General features: G+C 40.5%; 1 long non-coding RNA gene and 1 other non-coding gene across 2 annotated transcripts in view; both read left to right on the top strand.

Moving 5' to 3' along the window:
• The window catches only part of LOC147374642 (uncharacterized), a 162,038-nt gene that overhangs the window by 74,753 nt on the left and 66,076 nt on the right, over window positions 1-21,209 (top strand). The gene's annotated exons all lie outside the window — the stretch shown is intronic.
• LOC147374643 (U6 spliceosomal RNA) lies at window positions 586-690 on the top strand. Its single transcript, XR_015163349.1, has one exon. It is a non-coding gene; the product is annotated as a U6 spliceosomal RNA (small nuclear RNA).

The raw sequence follows: 21,209 nt of genomic DNA, 5'->3' as shown, positions 1-21,209 counted from the left end.
TAAGAAACAAAAGAAAAAAATTGACTAATTGGACTTTATCAAAACTAACACTTTTGTACTGCAAGGAACATAATCAAGAAAGTGGAAGGACAGCCCACTGAATAGGAGAAAATATTTGCAAATCATATATCTAATAAGGGACTTGTATCTAGAGTATATAAAGGACTCTCAGAACTCAAAAAGACAAACTAATTAAAAAATCAGAAAGGATCTGAACAGACATGTCTCCAAAAAAGGTACACAAATGGTAAATCAAAACCATAATGGGATATCACTTCATATGCTGCTGCTAAGTCGCTTCAGTTGTGTCTGACTCTGTGCGACCCCATAGACAGCAGCCCACCAGGTTCCCCCGTCCCTGGGATTCTCCAGGCAAGAACACTGGAGTGGGTGGCCATTTCCTTTTTCAATGCATGAAAGTGAAAAAATAAAGTGAAGTTGCTCAGTCGTGTCCAACTCCTAGCGACCCCATGGATGCAGCCCACCAGGCCCTTCCGTCCATGGGATTTTCCAGGCAAGAGTACTGGAGTGGGTGCCATTGCCTTCTCCGATCATTTCATGTATGTATAATAGAAAGATGTGTAAGTTCTTGCTTGGGTGGCACATGTACTAAAATTGGAATGTTACAGAGGAGATTAGCATTACCCCTGTGCAAGGATGATACCAACTCATGAAGAACAAGCACTGGAGAGGAAGTGGAGAAATTAGAACCCTCATACACTGCTATTCAGTTCAGTTCAGTCGCTCAGTTGTGTCCGACTCTTTGCAACCCCATGAATCACAGCACGCCAGGCCTCCCTGTCCATCACCAACTCCTAGAGTTCACTCAGACTCACGTCCATCGAGTCGGTGATGCCATCCAGCCATCTCATCCTCTGTCATCCCCTTCTCCTCCTGGCCCCAATCCCTCCCAGCATCAGGGTCTTTTCCAATAAGTCAACTCTTTGCATGAGGTGGCCAAAGTACTGGAGTTTCAGCTTTAGCATCATTCCTTCCAAAGAAATCCCAGGGCTGATCTCCTTCAGAATGGACTGGTTGGATCTCCTTGCAGTCCAAGGGACTCTCAAGAGTCTTCTCCAACACCACAGTTCAAAAGCATCAATTCTTCAGCACTCAGCCTTCTTCACAGTCCAACTCTCACATCTATACATGACCACAGGAAAAACCATAGCCTTGACTAGGTGAACCTTTGTTGGCAAAGTAATGTCTCTGCTTTTGAATATGCTATCTAGGTTGGTCATAACTTTTCTTCCAAGGAGTAAGCGTCTTTTAATTTCATGGCTGCAGTCACCATCTGCAGTGATTTTGGAGCCCAGAAAAATAAAGTCTGACACTGTTTCCACTGTTTCCCCATCTATTTCCCATGAAGTGGTGGGACTGGATGCCATGATCTTCGTTTTTCACTCTCCACTTTCACTTTCATCAAGAGGCTTTTTAGTTCCTCTTCACTTTCTGCCATAAGGATGGTGTCATCTGCATATCTGAGGTTATTGATATTTCTCCTGGCAATCTTGATTCCAGCTTGTGTTTCTTCCAGTCCAGCGTTTCTCATGATGTACTCTGCGTATAAGTTAAATAAACAGAGTGACAATATACAGCCTTGACGTACTCCTTTTCCTATTTGGAACCAGTCTGTTGTTCCATGTCCAGTTCTAACTGTTGCTTCCTGACCTGCATACAAATTTCTCAAGAGGCAGGTCATGTGGTCTGCTATTCCCATCTCTTTCAGAATTTTCCACAATTTATTATGATCTACACAGTCAAAGCCTTTGGCATAGTCAATAAAACAAAAATAGATGCTTTTCTGGAACTCTCTTGCTTTTTCCATGATCCAGCAGTGGAAAAACCATAGCCTTGACGAGACGGACCTTTGTTGGCAAAGTAATGTCTCTGCTTTTCAATATGCTATCTAGGTTGGTCATAACTTTCCTTCCAAGGAGTAAGCATCTTTTCATGGCTGCAATCACCATCTGCAGTGATTTTACAGCCCCGAAAAATAAAGTCTGACACCGTTTCCACTGTTTCCCCATCTATCTGCCATGAAGTGATGGGACCAGATGCCATGATTTTAGTTTTCTGAATGTTGAGCTTTAAGCCAACTTTTTCACTCCCCTCTTTCACTTTCATCAAGAGGCTTTTTAATTCCTCTTCACTTTCTGCCATAAGGGTGGTGTCATCTGCATATCTGAGGTTATTAATATTTCTCCCGGCAATCTTGATTCCAGCTTGTGTTTCTTCCAGTCCAGCATTTCTCATGATGTACTCTGCATATAAGTTAAATAAACAGAGGGACAACATACAGCCTTGATGTGCTCCTTTTCCTATTTGGAACCAGTCTGTTGTTCCATGTCCAGTTCTAACTGTTGCTTGCTAACCTGCATATAGGTTTCTCAAGAGGCAGGTCAGGTGGTCTGGTATTCCCATCTCTTTCAGAATTTTCCACAGTTTATTGTGATCCACACAGTCAAAAGCTTTGTCATAGTCAATAAAGCAGAAATAGATGCTTTTCTGGAACTCTCTTGCTTTTTCGATAATCCAGCGGATATTGGCAATTTGGTCTCTGGTTCCTCTGCCTTTTCTCACTGCTATTAGGAATGTAAAATAGGACACTTTGGAAAACAACCTGGAAACTCCTCAAAAGGTAAACATACTGTCCTCCTGCCTGTGTGCATGCTCAGTCATGTCTGACTCTTTGTGACTCTATGGACTGTAGCCTGCCAAGCTCCTCTCTCCTTGAAATTTCCCAGGCAAGGATACTAGAGTGGGTTACCATTTCCTACTCCAGGGGATCTTCCCAACCTAGGGATCGAACTTGCATCTCTGGCATTGGCAGGTGGGTTCTTTACCACTGTGTCACCTGGGAAGCCCTCAAGTCATTCTATGACCCAACAATTCCATCCCTACACCCAAGAAAACACATGTCCACCAAAATATGTTGTATGTGAAAGATTACAGCGGCATTCTTCATAATAGTCAAAGAGTAGAAATAATCCAAATACCCACCAACTTTAATAATAAGTGGTATAGTCATACAAGGAAATATTATTTGGCAATAAAAAGGAATGAAATATTGGCACATGCTGCAACATAGATGAAGCTTGAAACACTAAATGAAAAAAGCCATTCACAAAAGGCCACATATTGTTTGAGTGATATAAAATGTCCAGAACAGGCAAATCCATAGGTACAGAAGTGTATCAGTTGTTATCTAGGGCTGGGAGTGTTTGGGAAGTGACACCTAAAGAGAATAGAGTTTCTTTTGGAGTGATGAAAATGTTCTAAAATTTATTGTGATGATATTCTCACAATTCTGAGAATATGCTAAAAACCATTGAATTGTACAGTTGAAGTGAATGGTGTGCCATATGATATTTATATTTTAATAAAATTGCTACCAAACGGGTCAATAATGTATTAACCAAAGACTGTACTCACTGAGGGATTTCCCAGGTGACACTGGTGGTAAAGAACCCGCCTGCCAATGCAGGAGACATTAGATTCAATTTCTGGGTTGGGAAGATCCCTTGGAGGAGGAAATGGCAACCCACTCCAGTATTCTTGCCTGGGAAATCCCATGGACAGAGGGGCCTGGCGGGCTACAGTTCATAGGGTTGCACAGAGTCAGACACGTGTGAAGCAACTTAGCACACACAGACACATACTCATTGAAGATGAAACTAATGAATTGGAAGACGGACCTGAGAAAATCACTCTGAATGCAACACAGAAACATCAAGAAATGGAGAACTTGAATGGGATACATGTTTGAGAATCTCTGTCAGATGTCTAGCAGAGAGCCAAAAAAGAGAGAATAGCACTGAAACATGTATATTATCATATGTGAAATAGATCACCAGTCCAGGTTTGATGCATGAGGCAGGGTGCTCAGGGCTGGTGCACTGGGATGACCCTGAGGGATGGGATGGGGAGGGTGGGGGGAGGGGGGTTCAGGATGGGGGACACATGTGCACCCGTGGCTGATTCATGTCAATGTATGGCAAAACCAATACAATATTGTAAAGTAATTAGCCTCCAAGTAAAATAAATAAATTAGTTTTTTTAAAAAAGAAAAGCAAAAAAATAAAGGAAATGAAGATATTTTAAAAAATTGATCATGGCTAAGTAGTTTTCATGATTTAAGATAGATCAGAAGTCCAAGTCTGAAGGATTTTATGAAAAAGGAGCTGTTGCATAGTCATATTTAAAGAAAACTTTAAATCCAATTGAGAGAAAAATCATATTGCTTATAAAGGAATGGTATTTAGCCTGACAAAACAATTCTGTTCAGTAGCAATGGGTGCCACAAAACGAAGAAACATCTTTAAGGTGCAGAGGAAAAGAAAAATCAACTTTTACCTAAAACTGTAACTGTTGGGTTGGTCAATAAAAAAATCTCAGGCATCCTAAAAAGTAATTGTTACTACTCATAGCTCTCTGCTTTTGAACTTCTGAAGCAGGAAGGAAATTAAGCCTGGAAGAAAGCTATGGAGTCAAGAAGCAACGCTAAACAACAAAATTCTAAGTGTGCTGAACAAGTAAGAATGTCGCTGAGCCCCATCCAACCATCTTATATTTCATATCAAGGTATCAGGCAATATGATTAAACTTGGTATTGAACAGATTTGGGGTCTTAAGCTATTTTGAGAATCTTTTTGTCTGGCATGAAAAGATTGAATTTTTACAGATGGAACCATGATTTAAAATGTTGCTCAGGTAGAGGTGTATGTGTGTGTGTTTCAGGGAGAGGCATTAGTTTGTTAACAAGTCTCCCCTGTCTCCAGGGAATTTGTGGTTGGCAAAAGTCCAAATTATTGAAGTGCAGGCATCAGAGCTGTCCCCACGGTTCTTTACCCCATCTCTCCATCCTCTGTTTCTTACACTTCACTCTTCTCACTCCCATTTCCCTTCTCTGTTCCTATTGGGAGTGACCCCTTCATTGATTGCTGGACACTGTGTGAGAAGCAAAAAAGCTGTTCAGTATATCCATGTCGTGGGACCCTTTTGGCAATTAGTTACATCTAATCTAAAGTCACTGATGACTATTCAACTGGAAGTTTTGCTTCTTTTAAAAACCATGGCATGTTCAATATACAGTTTAAATATGAGATGACCTGACCACTGCTGGCCAGGCCTTGGAGAAGCAAGTGTCCTGTGACTTACACAATGTACCTGGCTCAAAGTCTTAGGAAATGCATGGATCATTGTTCTTCTGGTATGAAGTAGCTGCTGCTAGGTGCCTCTTCAGACCATTTGTCAATCCCCTTTCAGGAAAACCCACTCTCCCAGGGTTCTACCAGGGTATCTCTGGATGGTAACTTTTGGTAGAGTGAAGTATTATTCCTGTCTCAATGAGCTGATGCATTGCCTCAAGCTTCGTCCTCTTCTTTGGGTCATATTGTTTACTTTTCCCTTTTATCTTGTGAGGAACTGCTGCTTTCACAGCACACCTCATTCTGAGCACTGACGTCAACAAGCTGATGGCTTCCATGCAGTTGGCAGAGCTCAGCTCACAGTTCTCTCTCATCCGCTTGAACAATCACAAACAGAAAGTCAAGCAGACCCTTTTCCGCACTTGTGCTATATTTATTCTTAGCACTCTGCTGAGACTTGGCAACAGTCAATGGAGCCAGCAGATACTTTGTTTGGATTAGGTCAACAGTCATCCTCTGAGATTTTCATCTATCTTGTTTGTTATGATGCAGTGGTCCCCGTTCCAGCATTCCATCCAAATCACAAATGGCTTAGATAAATCCATCTTGATAAATGACATGGAGAGATGAATCACTGGTATTTATTTGCTTTGAAATTCATGTTTAAATCAATCATTATTAATTAAATGACATTGATGTGTGTCTACCAACACTATTTTCTTAGTTAAGAAAACATGGATGGAAACTCTTAAAGAATTCCAGTTTCTCTAAACTATCCTAATGCTGCTGCTGCTCTTTAGTTGCTGAGTTGTGTCCAGCTCTTTGCGACCCTATGGACTGTAGACCTCCAGGCTCCTCTGACATGGGATTTCCCAGGGAAGAATACAGGAGTGGGTTACCATTTCTTTCTCCAGGGATCTTCCTGACCCAGGGATCGATCGTGCATCTCCTGCTTGGTGGGTGAATTCTTTACCACTGAGCCAGCTGGGAGGCCCTAAACTATCCAGAAGTGAGTAAATATGTCGCTGCTTAGAAAGGCCATTGTCACTGCTGTTATAATTTCAGTTATTCTGAAGAAGGTGTTAATAATCTTGCAAATATATATTAAGTTTAGTAGCTTTCTGTTTAAAGGAAGAGAATAGAGAAATGTGTATATACTCTGTAGAATGAAGCTAGGCTGTTGTTATTAAAGTTCCTGTGTAGATTTCTACAAATACAAAGATTTCATGCTTTGTATTTTGACCTTCATAAATTTCTTGTCTTTAGAAATATAGATTTTCCATATCAGATATCCAGTTCTACTGCCTTTGCAATATGCTTCTCGTTTCATCAGCATATCACCCACCTCACCGAATTGTGTAACACTTCACAATATTCAACCTCTGGTGTCTACTTTGATCTTCACAACAGTCTTGTGACATAGGGCCACCAGATATTGTATGACTTTTCATTTTACCTTAGGTGTGAATTGTTTTTCTTCTTATAATTAGTGTAGTTATAGTAAAAATTACTTATGCTGTAAGAATTGTACAATGTCCAGTAAAAACCAGAAGAAATGTTAAGATGTTGGGAAAACAGAGTCATTTTTGACTTAGGAGTCAGAGCCTCCTGCATGTACAGTGGAATAAACCTGGAAGCAAGATAATGGGAAAAGGATGGTATCTAGTAAATGCCAAAAAAACACAAAACAACAAAACAAAACCACAAACCTGGAGCTACACATAGAACACTGCCATATTTGGCTTCTCAGTCTCTTCATGTTTTTCACGCATGCCTCTCAGGCCACACATTGATCTCTGAAGTACATTTCCTTTCTTCTCCCCCTGCCCTCCCTCTCCCCAGAAATTGTGTGCCTTATTTTTAAAAAGCTTTACCTGCGTTACAGTTTTAAGATATAGGATGTGGAAGAGTCTGAGTACTGTATAAGTCAGGGCAAGTAACTGCCAGCGGCTATAACAGTCAAACTTTAAAATCTCACTTACTTAACACAACAAAGTATTACTTCTTACTCTTGTCACAGTCAAGTGCAGGCCAGGCAGATTTTCTTTAGTGGGATCTCATAGGTCCAGGCTGCTTTCATACTGTAACATGGGAAGGCAGAGATTCACACATGCTCATAACCGCCTTGGATGCAGAGAAGAACATCATTTACATTCACATTTCCATGGTCTCAAGTCAAGTACAATGTTGAGAAATGTAGAGAAACATATTGAGTATCTGGTGATCACTAACTGTACCTCCTGGGCTTCCTTGGTGGCTCAGCTGGTAAAGAATCCGCTTGCAGTGCAAGAGATCTGGGTTTGATACCTGGGTTGGGAAGATCCCCTGGAGAAGAGAATAGCTACCCACTCCAGTATTCTGGACTGAAGAAATCCATGGACTGTATAGTCCATGGGGTCACAGAGTTGGGCACGACTGAGTGATTCTCACTTTCAACTGTATCTCCTGGGCTTTCCTGAATTTTCATTGGAAGGACTGATGCTGGAAGCTGAAGCTCCAATGCTTTGGCCACCTGATGAAAAGAGCTTACTCCTTGGAAAAGACCCTATTGTTGGGAAAGATTGAGGGCAGGAGAAGGGGGTGATAGAGGATGAAATGGTTAGATGATATGACTGACTCAATGGACATGAGTTTGAATAAACTCTGGGATATAGTAAAGGATGGATAAGCCTGGCATGCTGCAGTCCATGGGGTCACAAAGAGCTGGACACGACTGAACAACTGAACTATGAATGTAAAGAGTGATTTCGACTCATAGAAAATTAGACTGAAAAAGATTTTACAGAACATCTAGTTTAATCTGTTTCCTTATAGCATCAGAGGTTAAAGAGGTTGAATGATTTGGCCAAATTTGCACTAAGTGGCAGAGGAAGGCGTGATCATAAGTAGTGCTTACTAAGCTCTCATCATGTGCCAGGCACTATGTTAACACATCTGTGTGCCTTATCTCCCTGAAGCCTCACATTGACCCATAAGACAGATGCTGTTCTTATCTTCATTTTAAGGATGACAAATTAAAGCTCAGAGAAGACAGGCAAGCAACTCAGGTCATACAGTTAATAAATGGCAGAAGGCAAATTCAAACCCAAACTGCCTGTCATGAAAATGTCAACATGTATCACTCGATGGCCACTATTTTTGTTCTGATTTCCAAAGCCTTTTTCTGATCATACCAACAGACTATGTGGGGATTAAATATGGACATCTTCATGAAAAAATTATGCTACAGAAAATTTAAGACCTAAACTGTCCAGTGTCTCTACTTGTCTAGAAGATAGGTTGAAGTTATTTGTGAGAGCAGAGAGAAAGCAATGCCATAAACATAGGGAAATAACACTAGATTATCATGGTGAAACTTGCTCCTAGCTTTGGGCATGGTTTTTCCATAAAGCACATGAGTATTTTCTGTCATGTCAGACTTTATTTTTCTGGGCTCCAAAATCACTACAGATGGTGACTGCAGCCATGAAATTAAAAGACGCTTACTCCTTGGAAGGAAAGTTATGACCAACCTAGATAGCATATTCAAAAGCAGAGACATTACTTTGCCAACAAAGGTTCATCTAGTCAAGGCTATGGTTTTTCCTGTGGTCATGTATGGATGTGAGAGTTGGACTGTGAAGAAGGCTGAACACTGAAGAATTGATGCTTTTGAACTGTGGTGTTGGAGAAGACTCTTGAGAGTCCTTTGGACTGCAAGGAGATCCAACCAGTCCATTCTAAAGGAGATCAGCCCTGGGATTTCTTTGGAAGGAATGATGCTAAAGCTGAAACTCCAGTACTTTGGCCACCTCATGTGAAGAGTTGACTCATTGGAAAAGACTCTGATGCTGGGAGGGATTGGGGGCAGGAGGAGAAGGGGATGACAGAGGATGAGATGGCTGGATGGCATCACTGACTCGATGGACGTGAGTCTCAGTGACCTCTGGGAGTTGGTGATGGACAGGGAGGCCTGGCGTGCTGCGATTCATGGGGTCGCAAAGAGTTGGACATGACTGAGTGACTGATCTGATCTGATTTAAGTAAAGGACATTAACCTTGCCTAAACCAAAGGTCTATCTAGTCAAGGCTGTGGTTTTTCCAGTGGTCATGTATGGATGTGAGAGTTGGACTGTGAAGAAGGCAGAGTGCCAAAGAATTGATGCTTTTGAAGTGTGGTGTTGGAGAAGACTCTTGAGAGTCCCTTGGACTGCAAGGAGGTCCAACCAGTCCATCCTAAAAGAGATCAGTCTTGGGTGTTCATTGGAAGGACTGATGCTGAAGCTGAACCTCCAATAGTTTGGCCACCTCATGTGAAGAGTTGACTCATTGGAAAAGACCCTGATGCTGGGAGGGATTGGGGGCAGGAGGAGAAGGGGATGACAGAGGATGAGATGGCTGGATGGCATCACCGACTTGATGGACATGAGTTTGGGTAAACTCCGGGAGTTGGTGATGGACAGGGAGGCCTGGCGTGCTGCAGTTCACAGGGTCACAAAGAGTTAGACATGACTGAGCAACTGAACTGAACTGAGGAAATATTAACTTACACCTGCAGGGCAGATGAATGGAGAAAGCAGATGTTGCAACATCTGTTTAAGAACCAAATACTAAATTAGATATCATGGTCATTTCTTATGGTTCTTGTTCTTCTACATGATAGCAATGCTGGAAGTTTTAGTCATAATTGTTCACATCTACTTATTTGATCAAGTAGTAGGCATCAAAGCCTAGATTTTATTTTGGAAAAGTTAGCTAGTTTACCATCCATGCAACATTTATTTCTATTAAAAAAAAAGGTCAAAAATAGATGTATAAAATGGTTTCTCATTAAGATTAAATTATGATGTGTTTTGCACAGTACCTGGAATATAGTAAGCACTCAACAGATGGAATCCCTTGCTATTCTTCTTCTCACTATTATTATTATTACTCTTATTGCTATTACACATCTTACCCTGTAAATCACTACAGAATAAGTTTTTCCTGTCTTTCAATGTTGATTTTGTTTTTAAAAATATTTATTTACTTATATTTATTTGGCTGTGCTGGGTGTTAGTTGTGGTACATGGGGTCTAGTTCCCTGACCAGGGGTCAAACCTGGGTCACAGGTCAAACCTGTGCTGCCTGAACTGGGAGCCCAGAGTCTTAGCCTCTGGATCACCAAGGAAGTCTCACAACCTTGATGTTTTTGCAAAACTCTGTATACCAGTAGGGAATGAAACTTCACTGGGGAGATGGGGCAGTTATGACACAATTACCTATGACAGAATCCTGTTTACTTGCTGAAATGATTGCTTGTCTGACTGGCTTCACCATATTGCCAGGCTGTTTTAGACCCAGAGTGCAGTTGGATGCCACCAATTGGTCCAACAGGAAGACATGAACCTACAAAGTTTCTAAAACATACGGACAAAGGCCACATAAAACATGAGATAATTGACTGAGTATCATTGCAAATAAGTGTTTCAAAAGAAAAATAAATTTCTGTTATCTGGTCTTGATGAAGTCTCCTGGGGAAGGAAGCATGCAGTCCAGGAAGAATTAGTCTAGTTGCCATTAGAAGAATTGGTGGGAGTCCCAGCTCTTGTTACTGATTTGTTGAGTCCCTTACTTTCTTCAGAGGTGTCTGTTTTTAATTTTTCTTTTCTACTGTTAAATGGGATAGTTATTTTTGAGAGTCTAATAAGATCTTTAAGGCTTAAAAATTTCCCTATTCATATAAAACCCCATCACAATATGAGAAGTCTAAAAATTCACTTGTGTAAAATAGTAAGTCATTTATTTCATGAGAAATAAAATGCAGGAAGTTCCAGGGTCCAAGTGCGTCATCCCCACTACCCAAGGCCCACTGAAGTTTGGGATTTCGAAGTTTCCTGTTTAACCAGCCCGTTTGGGCCAAGAGAATTGAACCCTGGCCCATTCAGGATTCAGAGGACTGTTTTCCTTTCCCCAAATAGTTTGAGATTGTTTACTCTTTCTGCTTCTGATGTCACTTTTTCCCTGCTCCCACCGAAATAAACTTTAGCTTTTCCTGATTGAGACAGGGCAATCTTGTTATATCCAAAATCATTTTATCAGGGGATTTTCACTGTAGGTCTTTAGAGTTATAGAGGTGAAGTAAGTTACCCATGGTCAGCGTGTAATGCAATAGAGGAAAGTTTGTTCTCCTGTTCGTTAATAGGGAAAGCTCTGCGGTTTACTTGAGATAATAATTTGATACACTGTAATTCATGCTCTGCATGAACTGAGAGGAGGAATTGGCATTTTTACTGAAGGGATGGTATGCTGAGGGAGGGGTGGAGGGTGGAGAAAACACAAAAAAGAGAAAGCAAGAAAAGAGAACAAGGAGAAAGGGACTGGAAGAATACTGTGCTCAGAGCTCCTGGTAATCCCTGGATGTTCAATGTATGTAAAATATCCAGATATATACTTGAGGTCATGGGTATTCCTGTGGAGATCTGGGAAGGGGTTGAATTCTGAATGTGGGTTTCTGTTAAATTGATATGGGAAGAACACAGATGAACATGGACATTTAGGACCCCTTCTGACATCCGAGCTGTTTGTGAAAGGTCCCAATACTACTTAATAAGGTAATTACTCATGGCCAAGTCATTAAAAATGTACACTAGGATCTTGGTGAAACGGTCTCAATTTAACATCAACTTGTGAGTCTGGATCCATATATAGTCTGTAGAAAGCTTAATTTATGTCTTTTGTTTGATCTAATTCCAGGATATGGTTAAGTTTTAAGACTTACAGCTAAAAACACCACTTTCCCTTAAATCCTTTTAGATTGGAAACAAAGCCAGAATTCACAACTGGTCCCTTCACTGCAGATCAAATAAGCAGGGCTCTGTTGAGTAGCATATTGAAACCTTTAGAATTCTTTGCACAAAATTGAAACTGCAGAGAATGTCATTTTTTGGAAATAAATCCATCCCATGGCCATTGCATATAAATTTTCCACTCTGTTCTGAAGCCATAAAGAAAATCATCTTCAGCTATTCATCTACATGTAGTTGATATATAGGAGGAAAAGCTCACTTTAATAGCATATAAAATATTTATTATCTATGTTATTAAAACACTACCCAAGACCAGTGGTTCCTGCTTTGCGCAAATAGCCCCTGAAAAATATCACACATTCTCATTGTTAATAGTGACTTCCCAAGACAGGATACTCCCTTAGGAGTTGGGGCAGGAAGGGGAAGAAATGTTTCCATTTTCAAGAAGTGGGTGAAAAGCAGGTCAGAATTTCAGGGCTTTGTGTGCAGTTATGAAGCCTCATTTTGAGAATCTGCCCATTGTAAGTTGAACTGTGTCCTCCTAAATTTATCTGTGAAAGTCTTGACCTCCCTGTTATTTCAGAATGTGACCTTATTTGAAGATACAGTCTTTAAAGAGATAATCAAGCTAAAGGAGGCCTTTAGGGTGAAACCTAATCCAGTATGTATGTGTGTGTGGGTGTGTGCACGTGCTCAGTCACTCAGTCCTGTCCGACCCTTTGCGACCATGGAGACTGTAGCCCATCAGGCTCCTCTGTCCGTGGCAAGAATACTGGAGTGGATTGCCATTCCCTTCTCCAGGGGATCTTCCCATCCCAGAGACTGAACCTGCATCTCTTGAATTTCCTGCATTGGCAGGTAGGTTCTTTACCAGCTGAGCCACCAGGGAAGCCCCAATCCAATATGACTGGTATCCTTATAAAAAGGAAAAATTAAAGAACAAATTCCAAGTCTTGATTGTCCTGAGGCATCTCAGATCTTTTTTTTTTTAAAGCATAATGTGGACAGGACATGGATTAACAGCCAGAATTTTCAGGAGGACAGGGACAATTCTGGTAAACTTAACATCAGATTCTATCAAGACCATCTCATATAATCCATAAAAACAAGTGCCAAGTATTAAAAAAAAAAGTCAACATACTATATAGGAATAAATGTTAAGCCAGATCTAAAGTAAAATTAAAAGAGCAAGTTCTGTTTACTTTTAATTGTCAGAGACAGAACCAAGTGCAAATATTTCAAACATAGATTACTTTTAACACAAATTAAGCCAATTCCTGCCTTGCAGGTGGATTCTTTACCAACTGAGCTGTCAGGGAAGCCTAAATTAATACACATGACAATATTTCATGTCAGCCAATGAAGAGGTGTAAAGGACAATTTGTCATACCGTGTATTTAAATCCTTTCTGGTCTTCTTGAGGGAGAAACTATGAAAGAAAAATAACAAAGTAAATATCAAATTATTTTATGTATGAACCTTATTGTTGTTTCAATAGCGAAGGCATAGTTTGCTTAGCATGGTTTTCTCCTTAAATAACAAGGGCGTGAATGTAGGTAGTTCTTTTTGGGAAGTGGCCCCAAGAAACAAGAGCAAAGGGCAGTGGAGAATAAAGGAGGGAAGTGGGACAGCTAGCTGAAGGGTGCTTTCTTGAGCTGGTCACTGCTGCGGGCAGGGGGACTCTGACGAGCAGTGTAAAGTGTGCATCAGAATGGGCCATGGAGAGGCTGGAAAAGGGAGCACTCACGCTCATCCATTGCCTTGCATTCTCACTGGTCAAGAGTTGCCCTGTGAGCCTTAACTCCCCCTGTGTTTCCAGGCTGCACACGAAAGGGAATGTGAGAGGTACCCTACGGGTCCTTCAGGGTGGTGGCGGAAAGGCCAGAGGTGAGAAAGTAACAGATGAGGGGTGAAGCCAGTGTGAGGTGCAGTCAGGAAATGCCTGTGAGCAGAGGCACGGGCTGCAGCACTGTCTGTCCTGAAAGGTGAGCTGAGAGGAAGAGACAGGGCACAGGAGGGATTTGAGGCATCCCACCCGCCAGTTCTGACTCACTCATAGTGGCTGCCACAAGTCTGGTATTGAGAAGAATCTGGAAGCCAATTCTGGATATATCTGCAAAGAACCCAGCATCTGAGAGGAGGGAATTATGGCAGGTCTTAAGTTCATCCTCATGTTATATCATCTGGATATGGAGAGTCATGACTGCGTCTCCTTGCTTCCGTCTTTGAAAGGAATAATGGGAAGGAAGACATTGGCAAATGGAGCAGCCAGAAATTGACATAATTCAGCTCAGAATTCTCCCTTTCACAGGCATGTTTAGATATCACCACAAGGAGTAAAACACCTTGTGTTTGGGGCTTCTCTAGTGGCTCAGATGGTAAAGGATCTGCCTGCAATGTGGGAGACTCAGATTCAATCCCTGGGTCAGGAAGATCCCCTGGAGAAGGGAATGCAACCCACTCCAGTATCCTTGCCTGGAGAATCCCATGGGTGGAGGAGCCTGGCAGGCTACAGTCCATGGGGTCACAAAGAGTCGGATATGCCTGAGCAACTAGCAATTTCACTTTCACAAGTGTAAAACAGAAGAAATTTTGTTTATCAGTGTCCAAAAAAGTTTTTCATGGGTTGGATTGGCAGAGAATAACCAATTCCTTTGGTTTAGTTTGCTTTTGATTGACGAGAGTAAACCTTCAGAAGCATGGCAATGAGTGTTTTCTACATGAATGTCATCAGGAGAAACGATATCGACTTTTTAAAGGAGAGAAAAGCAGATTTTTGTGTTAGACAGTGGAGAAGGAAATGGCAACCCACTCTAGTATTCTTGCCTAGAGAACTCCATGGACAGCGGAGCCTGGTGGGCTGCTGTCCATGGGGTTGCACAGAGTCAGACACAACTGAAGAGACTTAGCATGCATGCATGCATGCGTTAGAATTCATAGATCTCTGAGTCTTCAAGTATTCTGTGTACAAGTCTTATTTCAGCTGCACACTCTTGCCATGTAGCTTTGGGACGTTCACCTCCTTCTTTAGTACTCGTGAGGCTCCTGGGATGAGAGAAGAGTACATTCTTCCAGGTGATGATTGTCGTCTGTCCTTCAGACTTCCCTTCCCCTGCCTTGCCTTAGTCACCCATCCATGTTTTGTTACCCGTGATGCCTGGCCTCTCCTTTCTTCATCTTTGCAAACTCCACCTTCTCCTCCATTCCTCGAGGCAGCTCCACCACACAGCTGGTGTTGTCACAGTATTTTAATGAAGATTTGGGGATAATAAAAGGATCTGAGTACAGATGAAGAAGCTAACTGAATGGCTGACTTCACTATTCGTAAAGAACTCAGCCTACTCATCCCTACTCAGGGGAATCCATCAGAGCCCTTTGCTCTCTCCCTGCCCGCAAATGCCTCAGGTTGCTGGGGTCTGCAATTTCCCATCTTCCCTTTCCCTCACTTTCCTGGTGTCCCTAATGCTTCCTTCCCCTCTAGTTGCCAAGGACAAGTCAAGAAGCCCTGTAACATTATTATGCAACCTAGTTTAGCCCCTGCTTTTTCTGTTTCTTTTTACCAGACCAGCCCACAGGCAGCTTTTCAATAGAATAACAATAAGACCCAGAGACAAGTCTTCCCAAATAAAAGTGATACATCCTGCTACTCATTCAGAACACAGCTCCAGTGTGTTTACTTTTTTTTTTTTAAGGCAATTTTATTTGCTTCCCTTGTAGCTCAGTGGGTAAAGAATCTCCCTGCAATTCAGGAGACCCGGGTTCGATCCCTGGGTTGGGAAGATCCCCTGGAGAAGGAAATGGCAACCCACTCCAGTATCCTTGCCTGGAAAATCTGATGGACAGAGGAGCCTGGTGGGCTGTAGTCCATGGGGTTGCAAAGAGTCGGGCACGACTGAGTGACTAACACGAACATGAACGAACAAACGAATTTTATTTTCTTCGTATATAAACATTAAGTCCAATTCTTTAAAATAGGCTTGGACCCGGTTTAAGTTTGAAATCCAAGGACTATTCCAGAGAAATGTCAGAATTTTGGATGGCCATAGAGACTGAGGCTGGTGGAAATAAGTTTTTAATGGAAGTTTTAAACTTATGTCCAAGCTAGAACAAAGGAAGGACATAAGGATTTTCCCCAAAAGTGCTAGAGAGAAACAAACACCAGAATTTGCAATTATGATGATTTTACTTACAAATATTATGGCATATTTGGTAAAATAAATAGATATTTTAGAATGAATTGAATATTTAGCCAGGTAAAAGAAAAGGTGAATAGGAGAACCACGGAACAGAACTGTTAAAAGTCTTGAATTGTACACTAAGACATTAAACCTTTTACATTGGGATTAGAAAATCCAGTTATTTCTCCAAGAGTTTGCTCCCCATTCCAACTTGAAATGGAATAAACCCCCTTGTGTGGGAGGTAGAATTTGAGGGGATTTATTTCTTCTCAAGTTGAAGGGCATTTGGAAAAAGCAGACCTTTGTTATTAATGCTCAAAAGCATCCAGGTGCTTTTTTTTTTCTGTTGGCAATGCTAATGATGAAGTAAAGTGATTACAAATGACAGAGGAAAGAACTACCATCCTTCCAAGCATAAAATCAAAGCACTGCGGTTCAAATCACAATGAATGTGCTGAAATTAAAGCAATAGAGAAAGTCTAAGCAACTGCAAGCAAATAGTTACCATATTAGAATATTTCTAAGATCCTCAGTGAGAGGAAACTAGGGAATAAAAACAATCTTGAAAGTCATTCTGAAATTGGATTCATTTCCCATTCAAGAAATACAATATTCCCTTCAAAATGACTTTCCAAGTCAACAGTACTTAGAGAACTCTTCATGGTGCTTTTAAATGATACTCCTGTACAGAGTTCTTTCAGGAAATTGAATTTTTATTCTTCAAAGACCAAACTTGCATCCAGCATAGGTAGGAACTCAGGGGCAGATATCTCCAGAAATAACACTTTGCTCTGCCTTCCCTAAGAACTAACAGAGAACTGGCTCAAGCTGAAGAGTATGAGTTTGGGATTAGGGCAGGCCATGGACATCCACTCCACTGTGGGCCCTTATTGCCAATTCCTGCCATTCTGAAAATGATGTGTGCTTGGCTCCTTGCAGATAAAGTCCCCTCATCTTTGTAACTAGGACTTGTAGACGTTTGCACAGTGGTGTTAAACAAATTCTGTGACTTTGCTTGTTCCTCTCCACAGGTTATTTCTCAAGTCCCCACGTCCTATGAAATGCTGTTTGTAGAAATCTTTGCTGGCACTGGTTCCCATCTTGATGCCTAGGACTCTTCCTGGCCATTCTGGATGGTGTGACTGGCCAGCCTGCTGCCACCCAGAGCTTTTCCCTCTGCTCTATGTACCGTAGCCCCAGGTTAGGCAATGTCCTATCCCCTTGCCAGCATGAATTCCCCAGATGTTGTATTCCAGGTCAGCCAAGAGTTCCTGAACATTCCTTTCTCAGAGGAGAAAACGATTACTTAGCCTGATTGGAACATTTAAGGAGCCAGAGCCACCTCTACCTCTGTCAGCCTCACAATGGCCTTGTGGCCTCTTGCTTTGAATCTGTGATTAATGCTTTGACTTACGCCACAGTCTTTTGACTTAGGCTACCATCTAAGTCTTGATCTTATGTGACTCCCAGCTACATCTGGGTGACTTTTTATTCTGATTACCCATCTGCTGCTCACATGGAGAAGGAAATGGCAACCCACTCCAGTATTCTTGCCTAGAGAATCCTGTGGACAGAGGAGCCTGAGGGGCTGCTGTCCACAGGGTCGCACAGAGTTGGACATGACTGAAGCGACTTAGCATGCATGCATGCATTGGAGAAGGAAATGGCAACCCACTCCAGTGTTCTTGCCTGGAGAATCCCAGGGACGGGGGAGCCTGGTGGGCTGCCCTCTGTGGGGTCACACAGAGTTGGACACGACTGAAGCGACTCAGCAGCAGCAGCATCTGCTGCTCACTTTTCTCTGGGACTGACTGGCAGTACTGCTTCTTCCTACCCTTCTTTCCAGTGAATAGAGATGTGTCCTTGGGTAGAAGTCTCCACTCCCTCCTTACTCTACCATAGCCAGCCCCAGGTAGCTATTGACTGTGGCTCCTTCTCTGAGCTCATGTCGATGGCCTATCACTGTAACTACTGTGACTCCTTGTGCCCAGAGTCTCTCTGACTCTTCTCTGTCAGACCATCTCTGATTTTGCTTTATAAAATAGCAAATCAAAAATAAATAAAATAGCAAATCAATATCCAGAACAATAATATCATATAAGCTGTGATGAACAATTATGAAATGTCAATATTGGGCTTGTTATCTCTAAGTCTCGTGACTTATTACTATTATCTTATCCCCAAGGTAGGTCTCATTACTCCATTTTATTGATGAGAAAAATGAGTCTTTGGAAACTATATTACCAGAAAGTGGTAGAGCTGGAATCAGGCTGAGGTCTGGAATCAAAACTGAAGCACCTTCATTTTACCAGGTTGCCTTCCTTTGGAAAAAGCTATGGTATATTATCTTTAATCACCACCAATATTGTTGACTCTGTTTACAGATGAATATACAGAGACTTAAAGTCATCATGAGTGAGGAGTCCTATTAATAATAAGACTCAAATTTGACTCTGAAAACTTTTCTCTTTCCACTACAGGATGCTATGTTCCATGATGGCACTTACTACTTTTCAAGTTATATTCTTGCTTTGTAAACACTCAAATTTCAGCCTGCAACCAGTTTAAGTACCCCTATGATAAAGTCTCTTGTTATTGCATCTGAAACTTGGCTTGGACAGCACCTTCTTTCTCCTTCTGTTTCTCTGCCTCCTTCTTAGCTTCCCCTTCCACTTGTTCTTAGAATGATTCATCTTCCCATCTTTCGACAGGCATAGATTGTCCCTGAGAATGCTCACAGAACTTGAAATACCAGCCAGAATGTCAGCTTTAAATTACAGTGAGGAATGGAGCTATCAAGCTCTCCAGTGACTCATGTTTGTTGATCAGTACCCTCTCTCCCTGTGGGCAAATCTATGTGGGATGTTAAATTTGTAATTGGGAGATGGGTTGGCAAAATAAGAATTGGAACAAGAGCAATTAGTTGGGGTGTCTGGGTGTGACAGGGTTAAATGGTTCAATGCATCCGTTTCTGCATTTGAGATTTTTCTGTCACTGGCCTGGGCTGCCTGAATCCTTGGCCCAGGGTGCAGACTCTCAGATGCTGCTACTGTAGAGTGTTGAAAAGCGGTTACTGTGCTCGACATGTTAAAAACAATTTTTAAGAATTTTAAAACTTCAGTGTTCCATAAATACAAAAATATTTGTGAAATATGTGTAAGATGTAAAGCACAAAGACAGTGAAAATCCACTTACCCACTGTCCAGGCAAAAAACAGAACATGACCAAGAATGTTGAAGTTTCTTGTGTGTTTCTTTCTTTTCTGTGTCCCATTCTCCTTTCTCAAATAACAATGATCCAAAATTTTGTGTTTATAATTTGATTTTTTTCATAGTAACATGACTTTTTACTTGAATCTCTAAATAACAGATTGACTTTAAAGGAATGGAATCATGCAATATATTTTTATCATTTTTTAAAAAAAATTCATGTTGTTTATATAGCCAAAATTCATTAAGTTTCTAGTCCATAGTAGTTCATTCCAGTAACACACAGCTTGTTTATTCTATTGTTGATAGGCATTTGGGTTGCTCAGAATTTGTTGAAATAGTAAATAGTACTACCAGATACATTTTGGGGTATTTCTGTTTGTGCATATGTACATGGATTTTCAGGAGTAGAATTCCTGATTCATGGGGTATGCACATTTTCAATTTTACTAGAAAATAAATTTGTGTTCAAAGTGGTTGTAGCAACTATTGACACTTCTTTCAGCTGTATAAAATCCATCTTTTTTCCCACATCCTCACAAGCATGTAATGTTGCCAGACTTTAATTTCCATTGTGGGTGTGATATTTATCTCACTCTAGTTAGAATTTATACTTCATCATTTCTCATAAAGTTGAGCATCTTTTCCTATGTTTATTTCCATTTAAGATTATTCATCTGTGAAGTTCTTACTCAAAATGTTGCCCTTATTTTTTTGAATTGTTTGCTTTCTTATCAACTGATTTGTAAGAGAGGTTTTTTGGTCTAGGCTTTTTATTTTTTAAATATATTTTGGAGATTAATCAATCCTTTTTTGGTTTTGTGTGTCAAAAGATCTTTTTCCCAGTTTGTGCATTTTCTTGTAATTATTTTTATATGTTTTGAATGAAACAATAGAATTTAAGCTTTCCTTTATGGTTTGTGTGTTTTAAGAAATCTTTCCCTATTTGGAGGTCATAAAAGCACTCTTGTCTGTTGTTAACTTTGCCTTTCTGATCTAAGACTCGTGTAACGGAGCTGGTTTTTTACAAGAGGGATAGAATTTTATTATTTCACATGTGAATACTCAAGTGTGCCAAGATAATTTATTGAGAAGTACATTCTTTATCATATGACCTGCTACACATTTTCTGTCATATATCAAAGATCCATGTGTGAGTAGACTTGTTTTTAAAGTTTCTATTCTGTTTCATTTGACTGTTCCATAACAAGACCCTCTGTCTTAATTATCACGGCCTTATAATAATTCTAACTATGTGATAAAATGAGTGCCTTTTCTTCTTTCTCTTCACGGCCCTTTGCTCTTTCATATAAACTTGAAAATCAACTTGTCAAGTACAACAAACTGTCTGTTGGGATTTTAACGGGAATATCATTGAAATCACCAGTCAGTTTGAGAATAATTAATGTTTCTGTGATATCAAGCCCTTTCATCCATATACATGATGTATATATCTATGTTTACTAGGTTTTCTTTACCTTTCAGTAGAGTTTTATAATTTTCTTCATAAAGTTCTTGTATAGTTTTGTTATATTTATTCTAGATGTTTTGCAATTTTGATGTTACTATAGATATATTTTTAAATTTTCATTTATGCTGTTGAAATTTATTATTGTACACTGAGTTTTACATTTTATAACTGTGCCAAATTATCATGTTAAGTTTAGTAATTTATCTGTAGCTTCTTTTGGATTTCTAACACACAGATTTCTTAATAATATTTAAAATATTTAAATAATATTTAAAATATTATTTCTTAATAATATTTTAAATATTTCACAATAATCTTAAATGGATTTCTATGCTTATATTCACAAGCATAAGTTAACAGTTTTGTTTCTTTCTTTCCAATTCTCATACCTTTTCTTACTTTTTATTGTCTGGTTACTGACTAAGGACTCCAGG

The sequence above is a fragment of the Bos grunniens genome, chromosome 4, assembly GCF_055505025.1.
Source record: "Bos grunniens cultivar Pamir isolate PY7600 chromosome 4, Bosgru_T2T1.0, whole genome shotgun sequence".
Classification (NCBI taxonomy): Eukaryota; Metazoa; Chordata; class Mammalia; order Artiodactyla; family Bovidae; genus Bos; species Bos grunniens.
This window is presented reverse-complemented; position numbering and strand designations above follow the sequence as displayed.